We start from the raw sequence: 26,021 nt of genomic DNA, 5'->3' as shown, positions 1-26,021 counted from the left end.
TCGATCACTTCACTCGACCATGAGGTCGAGTGTCTTCACCTCCATCATCAGACAACCACTCGACCTACTCACTCTACCAAGAGGTCGAGTATCTCCACCACACCACTCGACTGCATACTCGATGACAAGCTTCAGAGCCTTCTTCATTCTGCACTCAACCAGACACTCGAGCACAATGAAGAAAAGAAGACTCCAGCTATTCACTCGACCTATCACTCGACCATGTGGGTCGAGTACAGTTCTTAACCCGTCCAAATACTTCGTCGTTTTGGGTATTAGGGTTTCGGGATATTTGGCTATAAGTAGCATGTATTTCTCATTTTCAAAAGGAAGAAGTTTTTAATCTAGTTTTATTTCCGCAGCCCTTTTGTTCTAGACTTTTTGTAATCCGGATTTCTCTTTATCTATTCAGTATTCAGTTTCTGTTCTTGATTTTCGTTTACTATTGTTCATTCTGTTATCATACTGCTGTTACACTGCTGTTATCATGTCTTCAACCTGTTTAACGTTTATGCTTTCTGTTATGATGTCTGAGTAGTGAATAGGTTTCTAAGGATGGGTTAGAGTAATGTAGAATTCTCAGTATGCTAGGTGATTGAGTATTGATTGATAGATCCCTTCTGGATTAGTTGTTCTTAATGCCTATTGCTTTCTGATCAACTGGAATTTGAGCCCAGACATTTCCGGGCCCAAAAGGTGTTCGATGAAATGTCTGAACCACTAATTCCAGAGATTCGTGACCCTGTACCAAGGTATTGGTTGCAGGGAGCGTTTTGGCTTCGTAATGCCTGTTAGGTTAGCTCTCGTCAATGGTGATTGAGTCTGGGACTAGGTTAGCTTGAGAGTCTCTGTTGCGGTGGCACTTAGATTTGGTTAATGAACTCGTTGTCTAGGGTTAATTTATTGAGCATGTCAATCACCTGTAAACTGAGGAAACGAAACTACTCAATTACCCCATCCTTAGGAATTCTTTATCTGATTGATTTTATTGTTTACTCTACTGCTGTTTACTGCATCCTGTCACCTGTTGCTTAGTTTCTGCAATTCTTACTGTTACTCGACCTGGTACTCGACCACCCAGTGGTCTGGCAACAGACTGTGCAATCGAGTACCTCTGTTTCATTTTCTGTCTGTTACTCGACTTGTCACTCGACCTCACTCAGTGCTCTGCAAAGAGCTGTGTTGGTCGAGTGTTCTACTGTTTCTGTTTGATTTTCTGTTTTCTGCATGTTCACTTAGGACTGGTAGAACACACCAAAACCTGTTATTGCTTGGCTTGACTTAGTGACTTCTGATCACATCTTGATTGTTAGCATCACACCCATTTGGATTGACAACCTAAAATACTACAACGACATGATTGGTGTTTTAGGACAATTGACTTAAAAACTTATTATCAATCATCATAAGTCTATTGTGTGAACATCGAGAGCTCAATGAAATTCGACCCTTAAGTGGTAACGACGATCTCTTTTTTGAGGGAGTAAGCTTAAGGCAATTTGAGCTATATCATGATACATGCCTAATATGACAAGAAATCTAATATCATTGGGAACATTAGAAGTCAAAGGGTGTTGGTTTAAATCTCAAGATGGAGTTTTACAGATTGTGAAAGGTTGTTCTACTCTTAAAAGGGCAGAAAAGAGAGACTCAATACATTCCAGAGGGAGTAGCAGAAGATGGGGAATTGATGCGTGTTTCATTTCGCCTCATACCTGAAAGACCACACGACTACTGCAAGTGCACATTATATCGGAGTAGTACTTTACGATCGAATCCACTAGGAGAGAAGTAGTTCAGAGAAATCCTTTAGAAGAGAGTGAAGCTAGGACCAAATAAAAGAGAGGGGGTTGTTGTATGCAGTGAATAAGCAAAATAAAAGACAAGTAACTAAAGTAAACGATAAGCAATAAGGGAGAAGTGTTAGGTCTTCGGGGGTTTCTCCGGATGTCATGGTTCAACAATAAGGTATAGATCTCAATCTAGCTGATAACATGGCTAGGTTTGTTTACTTCCAAATTCTCGGACATATGAAACTTTATCAAGACCAGCTAACCCTAACGGCTAGTCGGTGAAAGCCGACTATTCTCACTAATATCTTGGGTACTCAGTTACCCTGACGGCTAGTAGGTGCTAACATGGTTTCAAATTACAAGATCAAAGCATTAAGTTCAAATTCGATTCTAGTCCATAAGTCCCTATCACTCGGCGGGCGTGCAACGGTTAGTTCCTTATTCAGTTAAACTAGTTAAGGCAATTATACAAGATTCTGCCAAGTATAAAATACCTAAGATCATGTACTAGGTGGCGTTCCGGACATACATGCATTAAAATTAAACTCAACTAGAAAGAATAGTGTAAACGATCAAAAAAGCCATAGAAACTGCCAACCTAGACTTTTGATCTAAAAATCCCCATGAATTCCTCTTTGAAACCCCCTCAAACCCAACTAGAGTTCTACTCGCTCATGGCAAAGGAGCAAATCAAATGTTGGGTTGAGTAAACCATAACAAAAAGATGAATAAAACTTAAAAAGGGTTTAGAGATTAGTTCTTTGAATGTAGAACACAAGAGGCAAAGCTCCACCTTATAGAGTCTTATACAAAAAGAAAGAGAAAGAGAAAGAGATGGTGATCTTCAATCTTCAATAGGTGTGGCGACGAGTTGGCAGCTCTCGGCAACGGCTAGGGTTCGCTTGTGATGAAGGCACACCTAGGGTTAGGGCTTAGAATAAGTATTTATACTTGAGGGCCAAGAATTAGGTTTAGGGGTAAGAACGTCATTCCGCTAGATAAGTAAGTGATCGGGCCGAGTCATGGGCTTCAGGGAAGGAGCCTAATGACAGTGGCACAAAGAGGGAAGGACTTGGGCGTGACCTAATGGTTGGTGGTGAGCTACTCGGAGCTGCTAGGATTCAAGTCTCCTTGGCCGCATGCTTTTTGGACTTATTATTTCCAAACGGCCGGTTCTTGACATATCTTCACTCTTCAGGTTATATCTTTCAAACGGCTTCATGGATTGCTTCTATTCGACTTCGATGTTAATTTTGACTCTTCTAGCTTTCCATTCATACCAAAATATCTTCTAGCTTTCCATTATAAATTACTGGAATGATCGCCTTTTGATACTTTTAGCTTCAAAACTCTGAAAACCTTCTTGGCACCTAGAATACGTGTTTCTCCTCTAATTGGCTCTAGAATGGCACCAAATGCTCTCTGAAACATAAGAAAACAATAGATAAAACGGGCTAAAAAGCCGTGTTATCAGGAATCATATGCCTCTGTGGCGTCTAAAGATGAGACCTCTTCGTGGCACAGGTGGCTCAGTCATATGAGTCGAAAATGAATGGAAATTTTGGTTAAAAAAGGTTGTCTACAGAGAGAAGCTATAAGGGAATTGATGTTCTGTGAAGACTGTGTATATGGTAAGAACCATAGAGTTAGTTTTGCACCAGCTCAACATGTTACCAAGGAGAAGTTAACGTACGTTCACTTAGACTGGTGGGGTTCAGCCTCTTTAGGTAACTGCCAATATTTCATCTCAGTCGTCGACGATTACTCAAGAAAAGTCTGGATATACTTCTTAAAGAAGAAAGATGAAGCATTTGAGACGTTTGTTGAGTGGAAAAGATGGTAGAGAATCTGTCTCATAAGAAAGTGAAGAAACTGAGAACGGATAATGGTCTAGAGTACTGCAACCATTATTTCAAAAAATTTTGCAAAGACGAAGGCATTGTAAGGCACAAGACATGTGCTTACACACCTCAACAGATGGAATTGCAGAGAGACTGAATAGAACTATCATGGATAAAGTTAGGAGTATGATGAGTGAAAGTGGTATGGATAAGAAATTCGGGGTAGAAGCAGCATTCACTACAATATATCTCATAAACAGATCACCTTTTACACCACTTGAATTTGACTTACCAGAAGAGAAATGGACTGGTGCACTACCTGACTTGAAAGGTTTGAGGAAGTTTGGATGTTTGGTTTATATACATGCATACCAGGGAAAGCTAAATCCTAGGGGCAAGAAAAGCGTATTTACAAGCTATCCTGAAGGTGTTAAAGGATATTAAGTCTGGATATTGGAAGAAAGGAAGTGTGTAATAAGCGGGAATGTGATCTTCAGAGAAGAAATGTACAAAGACCTGAAACATGACTCACACACATGTGTGAGTGAAAATGACTTAGAAAACATCAGATTTAACTCTTTTGGTGTTATTTCTGATCACGAAATAGCAGATCAAGGTGGAGCTACTTTGATGGAAAACGATTAGAATGGTACGAGTCAAGACACTGGATCACCTACTAGTTCTCAAACACAAGTCCATAATCAGAATAATACTGAAGTTTCAGAGGAGAATCATTCTGAATCAGAAGAAGAAGACTTAAGTGACTATCAGTTAGTTAGAGATAGAGCAAGAAGAGCGGTTAAGTCAAACCCAAAGTATAATGAGTCAAACTTGGTTAGTTTTGCCTTCTTCACTGAAGATGGTGATCACTTGGAACCAAATTCTTACCAGGCGGCTCTAAGAGACCCTGAATGGGATAAATGGAGAAGAGCCATGAAAGAAGAAATGATGTCAATGGGAAAGAATCACACATGGGATCTTGTGGATAAACTTGAGAGTATCAAGATCATAGGCTGTAGATGGATTTTCACCAGAAATGCAAGAATACCTAGAGTGGAAGCACCAAGATATAAAGTGATATGGTTTAAATTGCCTTAAAACCTCTACAAGAGATCGATTGCAGTATTTAAGGGTCGGATTCTACAAAGTCCTTTTGTTCACACAATGAGCTAAATGTCAAGATTAAGCTAGAAGAGTGTAAGAAAAAAAAAAAATAACCAAATAGCAGGATTGATAGGTTGTAAGATAAGATATTAAAAACGTCAGGTTTAGGATATTCTCAGGAAACAAATGATTAGTAGATCTAGTGATAGCTAGATTGTTATTGAACCGTTCTTAAACTCAAACTCTATCATCAGACTAACCGGTGGCGTGGTGTGAAATTCACTATGCCTAGTGCTAAGATTCCCGGTGGCTTTTCGTGAAATCCTATTCCTAAACATGCATGCTAAACGAGTTCGATAAGTTCATCTTAGTAGATAGGCCAATTCTTATTACACACCTATAAACCAGGCTCATCAAATAGTTGTTCTGGTAAAAGATACCTATGGCGGGTATATACATTATCTGGAATCAAGTTCTAGTTAATTACTTTAGAACTAGCATTAAGAACTAAAGATGAAGAATCCTACTAATCACCTAGCAAAGGGGCAATCTACTAAATCATATGAATTCCTAGTGACAAGCAGTCTACTCAGACATGAAGATTGGAACAAACAACATGATTGAGTGAGAAAGCATAAACAAATCAATAGAGAAAAGAGTTAGAAAAGATCTCTTCAATGTTATTGAAAATCTCTGAATGAATCTCTGAATACAGGGGATGAATAACTTAATATCTCAAAAAGAACTTGATAGAAAACTCCTTCTTGTCTAACAATGAACTTTAAAACTATATATATGACCTAAAAAGACGTGCAGGAACAATTAATGAAAATAGGGAAATCTTCTGGGCAATTTTCTAATTCTTCAAACTTAAAAGCGTGATGGACTTCTCTGGGCCGCAACTTGGTGTCGATCGACTGGATCTAAAAAGTGAATTCGTCCTTTAGCTTGTTTTCTTCAGCTTTTGCTCCAAAATGTCTCCTCATCTTCATTGTTGTCCCTCTCCATAGAACACCTGAAAAGACTATAGAAATAACAAAAAGACTCAAAAAACTATATCTAAAACATAGTTAAAAACTGTAAAAATAGGGTTATATCATAAAGCTAGATTGGTTGCCAAGGGGTTCACACAAAAAGAAGGTGTTGATTATACTGAAATATTCTCACCTGTTGTGAAACATGTTTCTATCACGTACATTCTGTCAATGGTAGCACATTTCAGTATGGAATTGCAGCAGATGGATGTGAACACTGCTTTTTTACACGGATTCCTAGATGAACACTCTCTGTATGGTCTTAAGCAGTCTCCTAGGCAGTGGAACCTCATATTTGATGAATTCATGAGAGGAGTAGGTTTTGTCAGGAGTGCTTTTGACAGTTGTGTTTACTATAAGAAGCTAGGCAAGATATACATCTACTTACTCTTGTATGTAGATTACATGTTAATTGCTTCAGTAGACAAGTCGAGTGTTCAAGAATTAAAGTTACTCCTGAGTAAAGATTTGAAATGAAAGATTTGGGAGATGCAAAGAAGATTCTAGGCATGGAAATTGCTAAAGATCGAAAAGCTGGTTTACTATCTTTGTCACATGAAGCATATGTCAAAAAGGTCCTATGTTCAACTCATATGGACCAATCTAAGCCTGTATCAACTCCACTTGGAGTAAATTTCAAACTAAGAGCAGCTATAGATGAAGAGTAATAAAACAAATTTGAAAGAATGATGTTTGTGCCATATGCTAACACAGTTGGTGTAACACCCATCCCGCCATATAGGCCAAGACGACATGTTATTCATCTGATCTTGCCAAAAACGTTTTCTTTAACTTCACACACGAACAAAATATTGCACACAACTCCTCACTTTTACTAACTTGAGGAAAAAGGAGAAAAAGGGGGTGAGTAAAGAATACTCAGTGAGGGGAATCAACTCTGCCCACTGAAACATAGAACACTTTCTAAAGCTATACAACCATCATCATAACATATAAACTTTGACACATGCAATCAACCTAACATGCTTTAACTTCTAACAACACATTCATAACCAACATAGTATCCATAAATCCATAATAGCACATACATACGTATACATCCTTAGGTCCAGTCATCCTCGTGACAACTAGAACCTCATGAGTGGAGGCTGGCCCTCGTGGCTCGGACACTCCCATGCATGCCGGGCTCGTCAGCCTTTCATGACCAGCATGTAACCCGTCGGCCCATCACAGTCCACATTACTAGGGAGACCACAGCCTATAGCTCGATTCTCCCCAGTCTTTCATACATCACACATACATACTCATAATCATACTTAACATACACATACTTATAATATCATACATAACATCACCATCGTTCATTATCATCATTCCTAACATTTACTCTCAATCATAACATCAAATAATCTAATCCTAAACAATTAGATCTAAGCCTACATATCATGCGTCAAGAAGCATAACAAAAGAAAATGATACCATGTTTCGCAAATACCACCCTCACCTTGGCCTATTGAAGATGAAGACTCAATTCTCCTTTTCTTTCCCCTTAGACAATCTTTACTGTAACCATATGATCATAAGCTCTAATTTGGTTCTCCATCAACCAGGACCTGAATCCATGAGTCATGAAAGCTCCAGCAAAGCTTCATCTCCAACCGAACTCATTTCCCAACCAACAACACAAACTCATCACTATTTACTTCAAATAAAACATGCTTGAAAACATACTCAGAAGTCAGGAACTAACCGTTAGAAACGTGATCCCACCGTTGATTATTGACCCAGTAATACCATGAAGCTCTCCACCAAATTTCGTTCCGATCAGAGTTGTTACGGACCTCCAAACGTTGGCTCGAAGAAGATAGTACGAAACTGTTTTCTAGGATTCCACATATTTTGCCAGTTACTTGTCCTAAAAGAAACACACATAATTTCTGTAATATAATCCCGATTCAAAGTCCGGCAGTTGTTATGAATTCTTGGAAACCTAATCTTTCCAAAAACACCTTAATCGTCATCTGATACTTTCTGTAAAGACCGGAATGAGTCTCACAAAACCCCATCTTGAAAATGTTCTTCCTCCCTCTTTTCTCTTCTTCCTTCTTTGCTTTGCCCATTCTCTGATTTTACTAAGATATGCTTCATCTCACTTCTCTTTAATGACACAAACGAAATCTCCATCTCTTAATGCCTTTCCTTTGCGGTGGTGATGATTTCTTCTCTTCCGCCACATTTCCGCCTTCATCTCCGCTTCCTTCTCTTCTTCTCTTTCACGATCTTCTCAATTCTTATTCTTCTCCTTTCTTTTCTTTACAGATCATAGCAGTTTGGTTATGGAGAAACAAAACACATTAATGTTGGAAGAAGACATGAACAAAGACAATAATGGGTCGAACATCAATAAGTTCTCTCGACGTTGATAATGCGGAGACTACGACGACGATAACAAAGGCTCACGAACTCACGTTTCAACAATGATGATGGTGGCTGACTTAGTTTAGGGCTTAAGATACCCCAATATATATGACACTTACAAAACCCTATTGTTTGTCATCAAAAAGAGATTGGGCCATTTATGGGCTATATCATAATATCAAAACAAATTGGCCCAACTATGTGGGAGTGGGATGTTACGGTTGGAAGCATAATGTATTCTATGATAGGCACTAGACCGGAACTTGCTTATCCTTTGGGTGTGATCAGTCAGTTTTTGAGTAAACCACTGAAAGACCACTAGCAATCGACTAAGTGGGTCTTGAGATACATGAGAGGCAGAAAGAAAAAGAAGTTGTGTTACAGGAAACAAGATGATTTCTTGTTGAGAGGTTACTGTGACTCTAATTATGGAAGTAATTTTGATACTCGAAGATCAATATCAGGTTATGTGTTTACAGTAGGAGGAAATACCGTTAGTTGGAAGTCAAAACTGTAGAAAGTGGTAGCTCTTTCTACAATAGAAGCCGAGTAAATGGCACTTATAGAGGCGGTAAAGGAAGCCCTATGGGTGAAAGGTTTAGCTAATGAGCTTGGTTTCCCACAGAACTATGTGGAAGTACATTTTGATTCTCAGAGTGCAATTGCATTGGCGAAGAACTTAGTGCACCATGAGAACACCAAGCATACAGATATCAGGTTGCATTTTGTGAGAGATGTCATAGCTGAAGGAAAGATTAGGCTAGTGAAAATTGCGAGTGAATGCAATCCAGTAGATATCTTTACAAAACTGTTACCCGGTGAACACACTTGAAGGAGCATTGGACATGCTCCTAGTTACTAACCACTAAGCGGTAAAGCTCAAGTACCGGAGAGGGAATCCAAGTTAACTAGAAACAGAAGTGGACTAAGAAGACAATAAGAGCCAAGGTGGAGATTTAAAAGAAGTGGCCCATATTGTTCTAAAGATTAGCCAAAGTATATGGAATACTCTCGATTAAAGAGAGGGTTCAAGCAACACTCTCAGAAGAAAGCCATGAGAGACGCAGGTGGATCGAGTTGCCAAAACTGTAACGGACTTGAGGGCATTTCGGTAGTTTCACATTGTTCTGTTAGCTTATCTTCTTCTTCCTCTTTCGAGATTGTTAGATCGGAGAGTTTGTTATCAATTAAGAGAGAGGTTAGAGAGAGAAAGCTCTGAGTGTGAGAGTTGTTGTATGAGACAGTGATTCCAAAGTTCTAGTGGATTTCCGGAGATAACTCCGGCAAGACGTAGCGTTTTCCGGTTAAGGAAACGTGAACTCGTTAAACCTCTGTGTCCTCGTTCTTTTACTTTCTCTATTGTTAAATCTGTTTACAAACGAGAGCCGAGTTTGAATCGAGTGATTCTGAGTTGAGTATTGAAGATTAAACCTCACAACATGATTTACAATCATTTTAAAGGATAAACAAGTGGTTTTGAAAGGTTTACAAGGGATATTAAAAGGGGTTTACATGATTTACCATCAATTTTAAAGTATAAACAAGTGGTATAGAATGATTTACAAGGGATATTAAAAGCTTTTGAAAAGGGTTTACATGATTTAGAATTATTTTAAAAGGATAAGAATGTGGTATAGAATAATTTACAAAGGATTTGAAAAGCTTTTAAAAGGGGTTTACATGATTTATAATCGTTTTAAAAGGATAAACAAGTGGTTTTGAAGAGTTTACAAGAGATATTAAAAGCTTTTAAAAGGGGTTTACATGATTTACAATCGTTTTTAATGGATAAGAAAGTGGTATAGAATGATTTACAAGGGATACTATAAGCATTTAAAACAGGTTTACATGAATTACAATCATTTTTAAAGGATAAACAAGTGATTTTGAAGGGTTTGCAAGGGATATTAAAAACTTTTAAAAGGGGTTTACATGATTTACAATCGTTTTTAAAGCATAAGCAAGTGTTATAAAATGATTTTCAAGGGATATTAAAAGCTTTTAAAAGGGGTATATATGATTTACAATTGCTTTTAAAGTATTTACTATAAAACCTATAATAAATGTCTTTACATTGTCTTTTGTTTTTGCATGAATTCAATGTGAACCTGTTCATAGGGAACTTCGACGAAAGGGCAAGGATACGTTAAAAGATCCGTACTTTTGGGCAAGTGAAGGAGTAAATACTCTTGTTGACCTTGAAGATCGTTTGGTTACAAAACCTAAGGAAGGCGAAGATGCTGTTGAAGATGATGAAAAGTTGTGTCTTGGTGCAGTGTTATTGACTGAAAGACTTCTGTTGACACCTTTTGACAAAGAGAAGATACGTTTATCAAGATTGCAACATGCTTTTGATTTTGAGATGTACACAGCCCAACCGTGGGCAAACAAAAAATACGATATGAGAGGATTTGGACTCGCGCTAACCATATGGGTGTTGAGTGCAGTTCCAACATTTGGTGCAACATATGAAATTAGAGATACCGAATACCAATCTGAATATCCTTTGATAATGAAGTGGAAAGCACTAGTACGCCAAAGTTTTCCAAGGTTGTAAACCATGTAAATCAAATATCTGAGGAAAACTTTTGTTTATTTACAGAATTTGAAGAGCTCTATTGTTATGTCTTAGTATAAAAATTATTTACAAGGGTTTAAATGGCTTTTTCTTTTTTGTAGAATTACAAGTCCTTTTATAAGAATTTACAAGGGGTTTAAGTGATTTACAAGAGATTTTAAAAAGTGTTTTAGAATGGTTTTGAGATTTGAAGTTCAGCTTTTTCAATATTTTGAATGTTATTGTATCTTCGCAGATTGAGGTGAATACAATTATTTGAAACCCAAAAGACTTCAAGTCTTTAGTTCCTGATCTCCATCTAGATGACACAGAATTCCAAAAAGTTCTAGAACTTGTTAAAATGGTCTACAAAATGAAGAAAAATGAATGGAATACAAAATGTGTTGATGTTCTTGCTGCCCTTGAAGAAGTAGGTGAAAAGAAAAGGAATAATAAAATATCTGATAACGAGACGCTTGACAAGATTTTGACAATCCTTGAAGACCTTCACAAGAGAGTCGAGCTGATTGAGAAGATTTTAGACATTAAAATGGAGGAAAATAATTATCAGAGATGTGATGAAGATGAGGAAAGAAAGAAGAGGTAAGTAAAAAGTTTTTAAAGATTTTACGTATTTAAATCGATTTACAAAAGTTAATTAAAAAGGTGTACTCTTTTTTTTGTAGTCTGAAGAAGAAGCAAGAGTAGAAAGAAAAGAACAGATAATTGAAAATCTTTACAAGCTATTTAAAAGGTCTTACAAAGGTTTTACAATATATTTTAAAGGTTCAGTAGGTATTTAGAAAGTTATTTAAAAGGTGTTTACAATGTATCTTATAGGTATTTTAAAGGTTTACTACGTATATTATCTATTGACTAATTATTTTTGTTTTGTTGCAGTTGATATAAGCCTATTTTTATTATTTTTAGCTATGTTTTAGATATAGGTTTTTGAGTCTTTTTGTTATTTCTAGTGTCCTTTTAGACTATTTTCAGGTATTCTATGGAGAGGAAAAAGAATGGAGATAATAAGACATTTTGGAGCAAAAACTGAAGAAAATAAGCCAAAGAACGAATTGAGTTTCAGATCAAGTCGAGAGTATCGATCGACACACTCTTGGTGTCAATCGACACCCGTAGCAGCCCAGAAAAGTCCATGACGGTTTAGAGTTTGAAGATATGAAAATTTGCCCCAGAAGACTTTTCTATTTTCATTATTAGTCTATGCACGTTTTTTAGGTCTTATATATATAGTTTTAAGATCATTGTTTAGACCTAAGTCTTTTTCAAAGTCTCTTGAGAAGCAACAACTTGTTCCAAAGTCCTTTCATAAGCTATTCATACCCTGTTTTCAGAGATTTCAATAACAGTGAAAAGATATTTTCTAACTATTTCTTATTCATATATGTTGTTTGTTTCATCCATCATGTCTGAGTAGTCTCTTGTTAGGGTTAGGGTTTCTCATTAGGAATTTAGATTTAGTAGATTGCCCCCTTGCTAGGTAATCTGTAGGATTCTTCATCTTTAGTTGTTCTTAATGCTAGTTCTAGAGTAGCTAATTAGAAATTGATCTTAGATTATAGGTATACCCACCATAAGTATCTGTTACTAGAACTACTATTTGATGAGCTTGGTTTATAGGTGTGTAATAAGGTAAACTTATCGAACTTGTTTAGCATGCATGTCTTAGTATAGGATTTCAGGGCACACCACTGGGAATCTTTAACTTTAGGCATAGTGAGTTTCACAATACACCACCGTTTATTCTATAATTAGTGTTTGAATTTAAGAACGGTTTGATCACAACCGAGCTATAACTAGATCTACTAATCATCTATTTCCTGAAAATATCCTAAACCTGACGTTTTTAATGTCTTGTTTTACAACCAATCAATCTGCTATTGCTTACTTGCTTTCTTTTTATTTTGTTATACGCATCTAGCTTAATACTTACACTTAGGCCTATTGTGTGAACAAAAGTGTTTTGTGGAATTCGACCCTTAAGTACTAACGACGATCTCTTGTTTGAGGGAGTAAACTTAGGGCAATTTGACCAATATCAGCAGGATGAGAATGACACATTTGAAAATTCAAACCGAGAGCCAAACACACAGTATGGGAGCTATCCGGGTGATGATGAAAACACGTAACGTGTTGTTGGTGATGAAATAGCTGAAGAATCATCAAAAGTGCAGTAATCTTGTTTTTCTAAAAGTCTTACAAAAATGATTAGTATCCTTTTTAAAACCTTACATTTTGATATCTTTTGAAGGATTAGTCTCCTACTCCACAATTCTCTACACCAAATTTCAATATTTTATCTGAAGAAAGTCTAGATATTAAAAAGGATAAGAGGAGAGTTAACAGAGGAAGAATGAGGTTAGCATTTAAAAGAATTTGTATTGTCTCAGAAAGTGTTAATTATGTTTGTTTTCAAATCTATTAAAAGATTATCATTCTTGCAACTTGAAACAACCCGTCCCTTTTTTTTATTTAACATAATTAAATATTCCTATAAATACTTAATTAAACTAACCAATAAAGCAACTTTTAAACCGCAAGTCGAAAATACAATTTTATGAATAAATAAATAATTCGACCAACAAAACTAAAAATGACTAACAATTCTAACACAATCCTAACCGGGTTCCAATAACCAAAACCCAACAATAAACCAAACGAGTTCCTATATCATCCTCTCTTTATTGCCATGACTTCACGATCACACTTTATCTTTACCTGCACATAAAAGAAAGAGATGCGTAAGTATTATGACAAATACTTAATGAGGCGATCCTCCCATCTACGAGCTATACACACAAGCAAATGAACAGTATAACCACAAATAAAACATAACAGACCAGTCATTGAACAGTTCACCCAAAAACACATTCACCACACCTACATATCATGACACAAAACAAGTCATACAAACCAATCGCTCAAATAAGCTCATGGTCACGAACTCACCTTAACAAACTGATTCTAACAACAATTATAACCAGGAGAGACTCTCCTTGCGTATGAAACAGTCTAGAAACGTCCTACAACAAATCAAACAACCAAAAGCAACCTTGAAACAAACTAGACATAAAGAGCAAAGACACACAGTCTCAAAAACGAAAACCTAAAATAAAAACCAACCATTAACTATCAAATCCCTCCTGTGAAAACCTAGCCTTAGACGTTACGAAGCTTTCCACAAAATCTCGTGCCGATCAGAAACCAGCCGAGACCACAATCTCAGTTACAATCCCCACTGGTCCAAATTCGCATCTGAGAAAAACATGTCTCATGAAACTACGAATAACTCAACGAATTTAAAACCAAATCCACTTCTGTAAAATGAATAACGACGATAGAAGACTTGGAAATAACTCTACCAAAGTTGTTACCTTTGACAACGATTTGATAAGTCAAAACAATTTCCTCCCAAACCCTAACGATTCTGGTCCTTCTACTTCTCTCTCTTTTTCTCCTTAAAAAACGAAAAATGCTAACTAAAGCCCTAATTTCGAGTTTTCTTCTTTTATATGCACACTTCAGGGTTTTTATTAACCCAACCGATTAAACCTAGCGATTTAAATAAAAATCCTAACCGATTTTCCGGTTCACGGGCGTTACAATTCTCCCCCCACCTAACATAGATTCGACGAATCTAGCTTCACCCTTCCACTCCAAAGAAATCCGTGCAACCGTCACTACGGTCCGCACTCCCTCCAACCAGACTCCTTCTAGGTCTCTCTAGATAATAGGTATACCCACCATAAGTATCTGTTGCTAGAACTACTATTTGATGAGCTTGGTTTATAGGTATGTAATAAGGTGAACTTATCGAACTCGTTTAGCATGCATGTCTTGGTATAGGATTTCACGGCACACCACTGTGAATCTTTCACTTTAGGCATAGTGAGTTTCACGATACACCACCGTTTATTCTATAATTAGTGTTTGAATTTAAGAACGGTTTGATCACAACCGAGCTATAACTAGATCTACTAATCATCTATTTCCTGAGAATATCCTAAACCTGACGTTTTTATTGTCTTGTCTTACAACCAATCAATCTGCTATTGCTTACTTGCTTTCTTTTTGTTTTGTTATACGCATCTAGCTTAATATTTACACTTAGGCCTATTGTGTGAACAAAAGTGTTTTGTGGAATTCGACCCTTAAGTACTAACGACGATCTCTTGTTTGAGGGAGTAAACTTAAGGCAATTTAACCAATATCAGCAAGATGAGAATGACACATTTGAAAATTTAATCCGAGAGCCAAACACACAGTATGAGAGCTATCTGGGTGATGATGAAAACACGTAACGTGTTGTTGGTGATGAAATAGCCGAAAAATCATCAAAAGTGCAGTAATCTTGTTTTTCTAAAAGTCTTACAAAAAATGATTAGTATCCTTTTTAAAACCTTACATTTTGATATCTTTTGAAGGATTAGTCTCCTACTCCACAATTCTCTACACCAAATTTCAATATTTTATCTGAAGAAAGTCTGGATATTAAAAAGGATAAGAGAAGAGTTAACAGAGAAAGAAATGAGGTTAGCATTTAAAAGAATTTGTATTGTCTCACAAAGTGTTAATTATGTTTGTTTTCAAATCTATTAAAAGATTATCTTTCTTGCAACTTGAAACAACCCGACCCGTTTTTTTTTTTAACATAATTAAATATTTCCATAAATACTTAATTAAACTAACCAATACAGCAACATTTAAACCGCAAGTCGAAAATACAATTTTATGAATAAATAAATAATTTGACCAACAAAACCAAAAATGACTAACAATCCTAACACAATCCTAACCGGGTTCCAATAACCAAAACACAACAATAAACCGAACGAGTTCCTAGATCATCCTCTCTTTATTGCCATGACTTCACGATCACACTTTATCTTTACCTGCACATAAAAGAAAGAGATGCGTAAGTATTATGACAAATACTTAATGAGGCGATCCTCCCATCTACGAGCTATACACACAAGCAAATGAACAGTATAACCACAAATAAAACATAACAGACCAGTCATTGAACAGTTCACCCAAAAACACATTCACCACACCTACATATCATGACACAAAACAAGTCATACAAACCAATCGCTCAAATAAGCTCATGGTCACGAACTCACCTTAACAAACTGATTCTAACAACAATTATAACCAGGAGAGACTCTCCTTGCGTATGAAACAGTCTAGAAACGTTCTACAACAAATCAACAACCAAAAGCAACCTTGAAACAAACTGGACATAAAAAGCAAAGACAAACAGTCTCAAAAACGAAACCCAAAATATAAACCAACCATTAACTATCAAATCCCTCCGGTAAAAACGTAGCCTTAGACGTCAGGAAGCTTCCCACAAAATCTCGTGCCGATCAGAAACTAGAAGAGACCACAATCTCAGTTACAATCCCCGCTGGTCCTAATTCGCATATGAGAAAACATTTCTCACAAAACTGCGAATAACTCAACGAATTTAAAACCAAATCCACTTCTGTAAAATGAATAATGAAGATAGAAGACTTGGAAATAACTCTACTAAATTTTGTTACCTTTGACAACGATTTGATATGTCAAAACAGTTTCCTCCCAAACCCTAACGATTCTTGTCCTTCTACTTCTCTCTCTTTTTCTCCTTTAAAAAACACAAAATGCTAACTAAAGCCTAATTTCGAGTTTCCTTCTTTTATATGCACACTTCAGGGTTTTTATTAACCCAACCGATTAAACCTACCGATTTAAATACAAACCCTAACCGATTTTCCGGTTCACGGGCGTTACAATTCTCCCCCCTAACATAGATTCGACGAATCTAGCTTCACCCTTCCACTCCAAAGAAATCCGTGCAACCGTCACTACGGTCCGCACTCCCTCCAACCAAACTCCCTATAGGTCTCTCTATCCAGTCTATATACTCACGATTTACTAGTCATTGTTGCTCACAACTCACTCTCCACTCTCAAACCGCAATCTTCGAGCATAAATCGTCACTCTCAAGCCTCGGCCTACGGTATCTCGGGTAACACACGTATTATCTTCCCCACTCAAAGTTAAACCTTGAGTTATGCTGGCTCACTCTCAGCCACAAAGTCATCGAGTTACGACACTTGGAGAGAATAATACCTCAAAACTCGCTCTCGGGTCGTCACCCTAAGCGCGCTCTTGGATCGTCACCCGAGGCCATTGTACCCCTTGCACTCTAAAGACACCAAGTCCCTCGAGTTACCGGTACCTCAAGAGCATACCCCGCTCCTCACGAGTCGTTGGAACCCTCATGTCCCTCGAGCAAACAATACTAAACGCTTCCGAGCATATCTCCCGACTCTCTCATGGATTCGCGTAAGACACCGTTATGCCTCACAATCCATCATATCCCCTCGGGAATATCCTTATGACCAACTACTGGTCATCTCGTAAACACACCTTTCTCTTAGGTTGTTTACTCAAACTTTCCAAAAATAGACAAGTTCTTTTTGGGAAATTTTCCATTTTTGGAAACCGCACAACACATTCTTAAATAAGACAACTCAAGTTAAATCCAAGAAAAATACTCGTCTTATTAATCATCAAATGTCATGATCGTTACAACTCCAAACGAAAATACAAAAGAAAGAGAAATAAGAACAACTCAAAAGCTCAAAAACTCAACAACAATGAAACTAGAAACCAAGGATAGGCAAACTCATGCAGCAACCTACTTCTCGAACCACTTCTTAAACCTTGACTTCATCCTCGCCTCTGGCTCCCAAGTCTCCTCTGTCACACCATCGCAGTCCCACAGGACTTTGATCAAAGGAATCTTCTTCCGCCGAAGTTCCTTGATCCTCCTCTCGAGAAGCCTCACTGGTCTCGCCTCCAAAGTCATGTTGGGCTGAAGATCATCTGGAATCTTAGCCAACACCTCATCATCCTTGTGAAGACACTTCCTCAGCATCGACACATGAAAGACCTTGTGAAACGCACGCATAACATCTGGCAACTCTAACATGTATGCCACTGGTCCCACCTTCTCAACAATCCTGAACGGACCCATGTACCTCGGACTCAACTTAGTCTCTGAGATAGACCTGTTTGGACCTCGCAACATGGCCATCTTGAGATACACTTTGTCCCCCACCTTAAACACAAGCTCTCTCCTTCTCTTGTCGGCCTAACTCGGCTGTCGATCATGAGCTTCCTTCTTGTTCAGCTTAAGAACCCGGATCCTCACCATGGTCTCCTGAACATAATCTGCACCATATATGCTCCTCTCCCACACTTGGGTCCAGCATAACGGTGTCCTGCATGGCCTCCCGTTATAAGCAAACTCTACCAGACTCAAGTGATCTGCCCAATGACCTCCCCAATCCAAGACACACATCCGCAACATATCCTCAAGCGTCTGAATAGTCCTTTTAGATTGCCCATCTGTCTGAGGATGATAAGCCGTGCTCATCTGCACCTTAGTGCCCATCTCTACCTGAAAGGCTCTCAAAAACGCAAAAGTAAACTTGGAATCCTTGTCTGACACAATACTCACAGGTACTCCATGCAACTTCACGATCTCACTCACCTGATGCTCAATCTTAACTAACTGGCAAACATCGCACTCTACGACCCAGTTTGCTACATCCCTCTTCATCCCAACCCACTGATAGTACTGCTTGAGGTCTCGATACATCTTAGTCGCTCCTGGATGAATGGAAAACATGCTCGCATGAGCCTCACTCAAGATCTCTTGTCGCAACTCCTTATCCTTAAGCACACAAACTAGCCAATGCACAAGGATAGTCCCATTAGCTGTGAACTGATAATCAGAGCCCTCTGCCTTAGAAGCTGCAATCAAGCCCTCATCCTTCTCTTGAGCCAACCGAACTCTACTCAGAAGATTTGCTCGATCCACAGCTTCCAATCCCAATGGCTTCCGTGCCACAACACATAACCGCAAAGCACCAATCTTACTCACCAAGGCCTCAACACTCTGCCCTGGAGCCACACCCACGCGCTTACGGCTCAACGCGTCTGCAACCAAATTAGCTTTACCAGGATGGTAGGCTATCTCCATATCATAATCAGCCGCCAGCTCCATCCATCGCCTCTGCCTCAGGTTCAGCTCTGGCTGAGTGAAGATATACTTCAGACTCTTATGATCTGTGAACACCTGCACTTTCCCGCCATAAAGATAAGACCTCCAAATCTTCAAGGCAAAGATCACTACAGCCATCTCCAAATCGTGAGTAGCATAGTTGCCCTCATGCTTCCTCAACCGCCGCGATGCATAGGCAATAACCTTCCCACGCTACATCAGAACACAACCAAAACCAACTCTCGAGGAATTAGTATACACCATGTAAGGCTCTCCATGCTCTGGCAATGCTAACACTGGTGTACTCGTCAACATCTCCTTCAGGCTCACAAAACCCTCCTCGCACTCTAGTGACAACACAAAAGGAACATCCTTCCCTGTCAGCTTAGTCATCGGTTGTGCCATACTCGCGAACACCTTGACGAACCCCCTGGAATACCCTACCAACCCAAGAAAACTCCTGATCTCAGTGGCATTCGTCAGTCTATGCTAGTCTCTAATAGCCTCAATCTTTTCCGGATCCACTGAAACTCCTTCTACAGACACAATGTGACCTAGAAAACTCATCTCTCTCTGCCAAAAATTGCACTTGCTCAACTTAGCGAACAGCTTCTGCTCCCGCAGCTTCTCCATCACTCTCCTCAGATGTAATTCATGCTCCTCAGGACTCTTAGAATACACCAGGATGTCATCAATAAAGATGATCACAAACTCATCCAAAAACTCCTGGAACACGATGTTCATCAACCTCATGAACGCTGCAGGTGCATTAATAAAACCGAAAGGCATCACCACATACTCAAAATTCCATCTCTCGCCCTGAAAGCAGTCTTGCAACATCTGCCTCCTCTATCGGGATCTGGTGATAACCCGACGTCAAATTGATTTTTGAGAAACAAGTAGCACCCCTCAACTGATCCAACAACTCATCGATCCTTGGCAAAGGGTACTTTTTCTTCATAGTGACCCGGTTCAACCCCCGGTAGTTAATACATAAGCGGAAACTCCCGTCCTTCTTCTTCACAAATAACATCGGCGCTCCCCAAGGTGAAGTAGTAGGAGGAATGAATCCCTTACCCAACAAATCCTCTAGGTGCTTCTTCAGCTCTGCCATCTCTGCTGGAGCCATCCTGTAGGGTGCCTTAGATAACGACGCTGTCCCTGGTTCCAACTTAATCGTGAAAGGGTCAGACCGTGATGGTGGTAATCCCTGCAACGATTGAAACACATCCTCGAACTCCAGAACAACCCGAATATCGCTCACTGCTACCTTCCCTAAAGACTCCAGCATAGATTTCGTCACCAAGTAAGCCTCCCAGCCTTTCTCGATCATCTCCTCTGCCTGCACTGCTGAGATGACGAGACTCCCTGAGGTAGGTCTCACTCCCTGATAAACTAACCTCCCGTTTGGCAGCTCAAAAGAAACTCTCCCACAGTGGCAGTCGAGATGTACTCTGTAATGATCGAACCAATCCATTCCCAGAATAACATCATACAACTCTACAGGGCTGATAATCATATTTGCTGGCATCGACTCCCCTGCAATCTGAATATCCACAACCTTAGCTCTCCCCAAAACCGCTAGACACTGCCCTCCTACAACCTTAATGGCTCCAAACTGCTCACCAGGATGCCCACGGATGTTGCCGCCTGAGGCACTCTCCAGAGTAATGAAGCATTGCGATGCTCTAGAGTCAAAAAACACATGCGCCTCTACACCGCCCACTAATAAGGTCCCAGTGCTCGCTCTGTTGCTGGTACCGCCTGTCTCAAGCGTAGTGTAGCCCTGCGGTGCCACTGCAATATGTGCTAACTCCTGCACATTCTGTTGCACTCCCTGGTGCACCTACGCTCCCTGCTGCACCACTGGCTGTACTATTGCCATTACCATCCGCTGCAGCTTAGGACAATTCGGCCTGAGATGTCCCCTCTCCCTTCAATGGTAGCATTCCCTCGTCTCAGCTCGCTACGTGCAATCAACTACCTAATGGTCAAGGCTCCCACAAGAAAAATATCCCGCACGACCATTCTGTCCAGCTCTGAAAGGATGATCTTATCTCCTTTTCTGCCCCTGCGCAGGCTGACCGCCCTTGCTAGGTGCCACCTGCTGCTCATTCTTCTTTGGCTGTACCGCTGGACTCACTGCCACACCTGCCTCTGAAGGTCCTCCTCTACCTCAACAGTCGTCTCCACCAGTGCCCCCTTCGTGGTGTACTGCGACACTCTACAACGCACCGTCAGATCTGGTCGTAGTCTCCTCATGAAACTCCTCAACTTGGCCTGGTCATCCTCCATGCCCCGACCCGCGTACACCAAGAGTCGGTTAAACTCCCGATCATACTCCCGAACTGACTGCTCACCCTGTGTTAGCTCAAGAAAACGCGCCTCCATACGGTAGAGCGCCTTCTACGGAAAGTATTTGGCATTAAACCCAGCCACGAAATCTGCCCAAGACATATCCGTCTGCCTCCTCCTATCAGACACACTCCGCCACCACAAATGTGCATCTCCCTCTAGAAAATGCACTACCATATCCACCGGATACTGCACTAGGCATCTACTCGAACCGAAGTTCCGTTCAACCCGCGACAGCCAACTATCGGCCTCCTCAGGACTAGTACCATCACAAAAATACCAGGTGTCAATCCTCTGCAACTGCTCCATCATCCTCAAATAAGATGGAACCTTCTCTTCAACAACAGCCCTCTGTTGCACCTCGGCCACTCGTGGCGCCACTGGAGCCTACACTGGTACCAAACCTGGTAACCGCTCCAACAACTGCCTCAGCAGGCCCGCCAAACCAACCTCTAGAATCTGGGCTCCTCCGGCTGCGATACCCATCACTCCTTGGCCCTCAGCACCAACAGCATGCACACCGGCACCGACACCAGCTCCACCAGCTCCATTCCGCGCGCACCAGCTACATCGGCACCAAGACCGTCCCCAGCCCCAGGCTCCACAAATTCATGCTGCGAACCCACACTCTGCTCAACTGTGGCAGTGTGGCCATCACTCTCGCCGGTACCCTCGAAGACTCGTCCTCTACCGCAATCACGACCACGACCACGACCACGAACTCCTGCTCCTCTAACCATCTACATTACTCAAGAACAAAAGGCCAAGAATCTAGAACAAACGAATATATCACAAATAACTTACCGTAGAATCTCATTTAAGGCTCGGAGAAGATGATGATAGGACTCCAACAACACACAATTGACTAAACACTCCATAATCAATCCTCAGTATGCTAACACCCTACCTCATCCCACATCAATCATCAGGAAAATAATTCATCAATTAAGTTTTCTACACATCCTAGAACCGTGATCGCTTTAATACCAAATTGAAACAACCCGACCCGTTCTTTTTTTTTTTAACATAATTAAATATTCCCATAAATATTTAATTAAACCAACCAATAAAGCAACATTTACACTGCAAGTCAAAAATACTATTTTATGAATAAATAAATAATTCGACCAACAAAATCAAGTATGACTAACAATCCTAACACAACCCTAACGGGGTTCCAATAACCAAAACACAACAATAAACCAAACGAGTTTCTAGATCATCTCTCTTCATTGCCATGATTTCACGATCACACTTTATCTTTACCTGCACCATAAAGAAAGACATGCGTAAGTATTATCACAAATACTTAATGAAGTGATCCTCCCATCTACGAGCTATACACACAAGCAAATGAACAGTAAAACCACAAATAAAATATTACAGACCAGTCATTGAACAGTTCACCCAAAAACACATTCACCACACCTACATATCATCACACAAAACAAGTCATACAAACCAATCGCTCAAATAAGCTCATGGTCACGCACTCACCTTAACAAACTGATTCTAACAACAATTATAACCAGGAGAGACTCTCTCCTTGCATCTGAAACAGTCCAGAAACGTCCTACAACAAATCACACAACCAAAAGCAACCTTGAAACAAACTGGACATAAAAAGCAAAAACATACAGTCTCAAAAACGAAACCCTAAAATAAAACCTAACCGTTAACTATCAAATCCCTCCGGTGAAAAGCTAGCCTTAGACGTCACAAAGCTTTCCACGAAATCTGGTACCGATCAGAAACCAGACAAGACCACGATCTCTGTTAGAATCCCGCTGGTCTTAATTCGCATCTGAGAAAACGTGTCTCATGAAAGTACAAATAACTCAACGAATTTAAATCCAAATACCCTTCTATAAAATGGATAATGACGATAAACGACTTGGAAATAACTCTACCAAATTTCGTTACCTTTCACAATTATTTGATATGTCAAAACTGTTTCCTCCCAAACCCTAACGATTTTAGTCCATCTACTTCTCTCTCTTTTTCTTCTTTACAAAACGAAAAATGGCTAACTAAAGCCCTAATTTCGAGTTTCCTTCTTTTATATGCACACTTCAGGGTTTCCATTAACCCAACCGATTAAACCGACCGATTTAAATACAAACCCTTACCGATTTTCCGGTTCACAGGCGTTACACAACCTCAGAAAAAGAGACTCAGACCAAGCGTTCATGCTGACGATAATGTCCAAACAAGAAAACAAGTTAGTATTTACAACGATACTATTTTTATAAATTGTCAATTATCTTGTAATGATATTTACAAACGATTTTAAAAGTTATTTTTAAAAAGGTACTGTTTTTATATATTCTAGGCGCCGAGAAAGAGGCAAAAACAAGTTGATAGTGCTGATGATGATGTTCCAACAAGAAAAGAGGTTAGTATCTAATTTTAAATAAAAGTAATGTATTATGAGATTGCGAGAAATTTATGTTATAAAAATGTTTGCAAGTAATTAAAATTTTGTTTACAAGGTATTTAAAACATCTGTTTTTTTTTTCTTTTTGGTAGGCAAAGAGTAAGTAGAGGAAAATTATTGGCAATGATGGTGATAATGTTCCAACAAGATCAAACGAACAAAGTCAAGTTGACAACGCTGATAATGTTGACGGACCAACTATTGGCGACAAAGATGATTATCTTGCTGCACAAAGAAAAACCAAGCTCGGTAAAGTTCCTTAAATTGATACACAACCGCCTTATACAGCTGAGAAGAAGAAGCACCCAATATTGTATCCATTTGCGAAAGTTGACGCAACAAAGGTTGAAAAATTTGGTTGAGTGGAAGAAGTCAAGGAAAAGCAAGGGAGGTTTTTGTTAATAAGAACAAAAATAAAAACTTGGTTTTACATTTTTAAATTTGAAATCATTGGTGACTGTTTTGTTGTTGTAGGGCACTAACAATTGTGGAAAATCATATAGATACAAAGTGGTTTACAACGCTAGAGATGTCAGGGAAAGCAATAACAACTGTATATCTACTATTTTAAATTTCTTGTAAAACCAATTTTCTAATATGATAATTTTTTTTTTTTTTTTTTGTTTAGCATGTTGATGCAGCATTGGAGTTATTGAAAATGAGGAAGGAAAGTAATCCCGAAATGTTCAAAAATAAAACCGTTGTATTAGTTAGATTGTCTTTTTCAAATGCGATGGATGAGTTAATACATGGATTTGTGGATGACAAAGAGGAATTTCAATTTCTATCTGAAGAAATTCGTAACTTGATAATAGAGGAAAATACCAAGTGCATAATCACTCCTTTGTGTATCTAAGGAAAATGTTGGATCGTCATGCTAATCCACTTGGAACAGAAGACAGTTTGTTTATGGGATTATGCAGCAACATTTTTAACAGAAGAAGTTAAGAAAAAACATATTAGTGCCTACTCTATTTTTGTGTCATACATTGTTCGGAACATCCTCGAAAAAGAAGACATGAATGTCTCTCCATTCAGTATCAGAGTCTTGACCTCTTTTCCTTAGGTAATTTCTAAATTTAATATATCAGAGTCTTGACCTCTATTCCTCAAGTTATTTCCAAATTAAATGTTTAAAAATTCTTCTAGTTTTTGGTGGTAGGCTCCTAAGATTGAAGATTCTGGTATCTACATGCTGAAGATAATGGAGTGCTATACAATGTATACTAGTCATTCAAACCTTGAGGGAAATATTATTGGATACGCAAGGAAGAAATTGGCGGCTGACATCTTCACAGAATTAGCAGATATGTATGTTAGTATATGCTTAAACCAATATAATTTCAATAACCATACTGTTTACAGAATTAAGAAATTATAGGTTATATTGTTCATTTATCTTTTGAATAGGGTTAGTAACTATGCAGAAGTAGAAGATTGCTAATCAAAAAAGAGTGGAGTATAAGAAAGATTTAGAAGCTTTTTTTCTTATTTCATAAATTATTTGAATATTTTATCAACATCTATAAGGTACAAATTTTATGAAGTTTATTTAGTACAATTCATGTTTAACATAATTATTGTATAATGGTTATTTGGGTTAACAGGTGCTTAAATTTGAATTGAAAAGGGCTTTAAAATGATAAACATACTTTTTAGCAGGTTTTTAAATGATTTAAAGCTTTGTTAAAAGGATTTTAGAAGGATTTAAAAGCGTTGAAAAAATTGCAGTAACCGTTATTATAAAAAAACTAACAATCGTTTTTAAAAGAATTTACAACCGTTTAAAAAGGATTTAAAAGTGTTTTAAAAAATTGAAAAGATTGCACTAAAAGTAATTCGAACTCAAGACCTATAAATTAAAATGAAAAACAATTGATGAAGTATATTTTGTACTATTCCTGTTTATGGTTGTCTGGGTTAGAAGGTGCTTTAAGTTGAATTGAAAAGGGTTTAAAAATGATTTACAAAGGCAATTTTAACAGGTTTTTGAAATTATTTACAATCGTTTTTAAAAGGGTTTTTAAGAGAATTTTAAAGCGTTAAAAAAATTACTGTAATGTTAACAATTTAACTGTTTGTAATTGGTTCTAGGCCTCTTATTTTGGAGAAGCAAACCGTTTTAATCAAAGTTCAATAAAGCCCAAAATTTACTAAAAACCAAAACAAAAAGGAAAAGGAAACCGCGAAAGTCAGAAAAAGAAAAAAAAAAAAAAAAACTGTCGTCTCTCTCACTATGTCTTCTTCCTTAGAACAATATGCAGAAATTCCGTTTCTCCAGCTAAGGAATCAATTGAAGGTAACAAATTTATGACACTGAAGTTTGATATTTGGGTTTGTTCGATTTTGTTTCTTTTTACCAAATCTCTTCTCTATTATAGCAATTTCTAGGGTTTTTGGTTCGACATTACACAAGTAATATAGATTGATATTTGAGGTTG

General features: G+C 38.5%; 3 pseudogenes across 3 annotated transcripts; 2 read left to right on the top strand and 1 right to left on the bottom strand.

Annotated features, from left to right (window-relative positions):
* Positions 1-1,488: 1,488 nt before the first annotated feature.
* On the top strand, positions 1,489-8,968 carry AT1G42350 (annotated as a pseudogene; the record flags this gene model as incomplete). Its single annotated transcript has 1 exon — positions 1,489-8,968.
* An 8,341-nt stretch (positions 8,969-17,309) lies between these two features.
* Positions 17,310-21,883, bottom strand: AT1G42320 (annotated as a pseudogene; the record flags this gene model as incomplete). The annotated part of the gene is made up of 1 exon: positions 17,310-21,883.
* A 1,422-nt stretch (positions 21,884-23,305) lies between these two features.
* On the top strand, positions 23,306-24,903 carry AT1G42310 (annotated as a pseudogene; the record flags this gene model as incomplete). Its single annotated transcript has 1 exon — positions 23,306-24,903.
* Between the last annotated feature and the right edge of the window lie 1,118 nt (positions 24,904-26,021).

Source organism: Arabidopsis thaliana, assembly GCF_000001735.4.
Source record: "Arabidopsis thaliana chromosome 1 sequence".
In the NCBI taxonomy this organism is placed as follows: domain Eukaryota; kingdom Viridiplantae; phylum Streptophyta; class Magnoliopsida; order Brassicales; family Brassicaceae; genus Arabidopsis; species Arabidopsis thaliana.
This window is presented reverse-complemented; position numbering and strand designations above follow the sequence as displayed.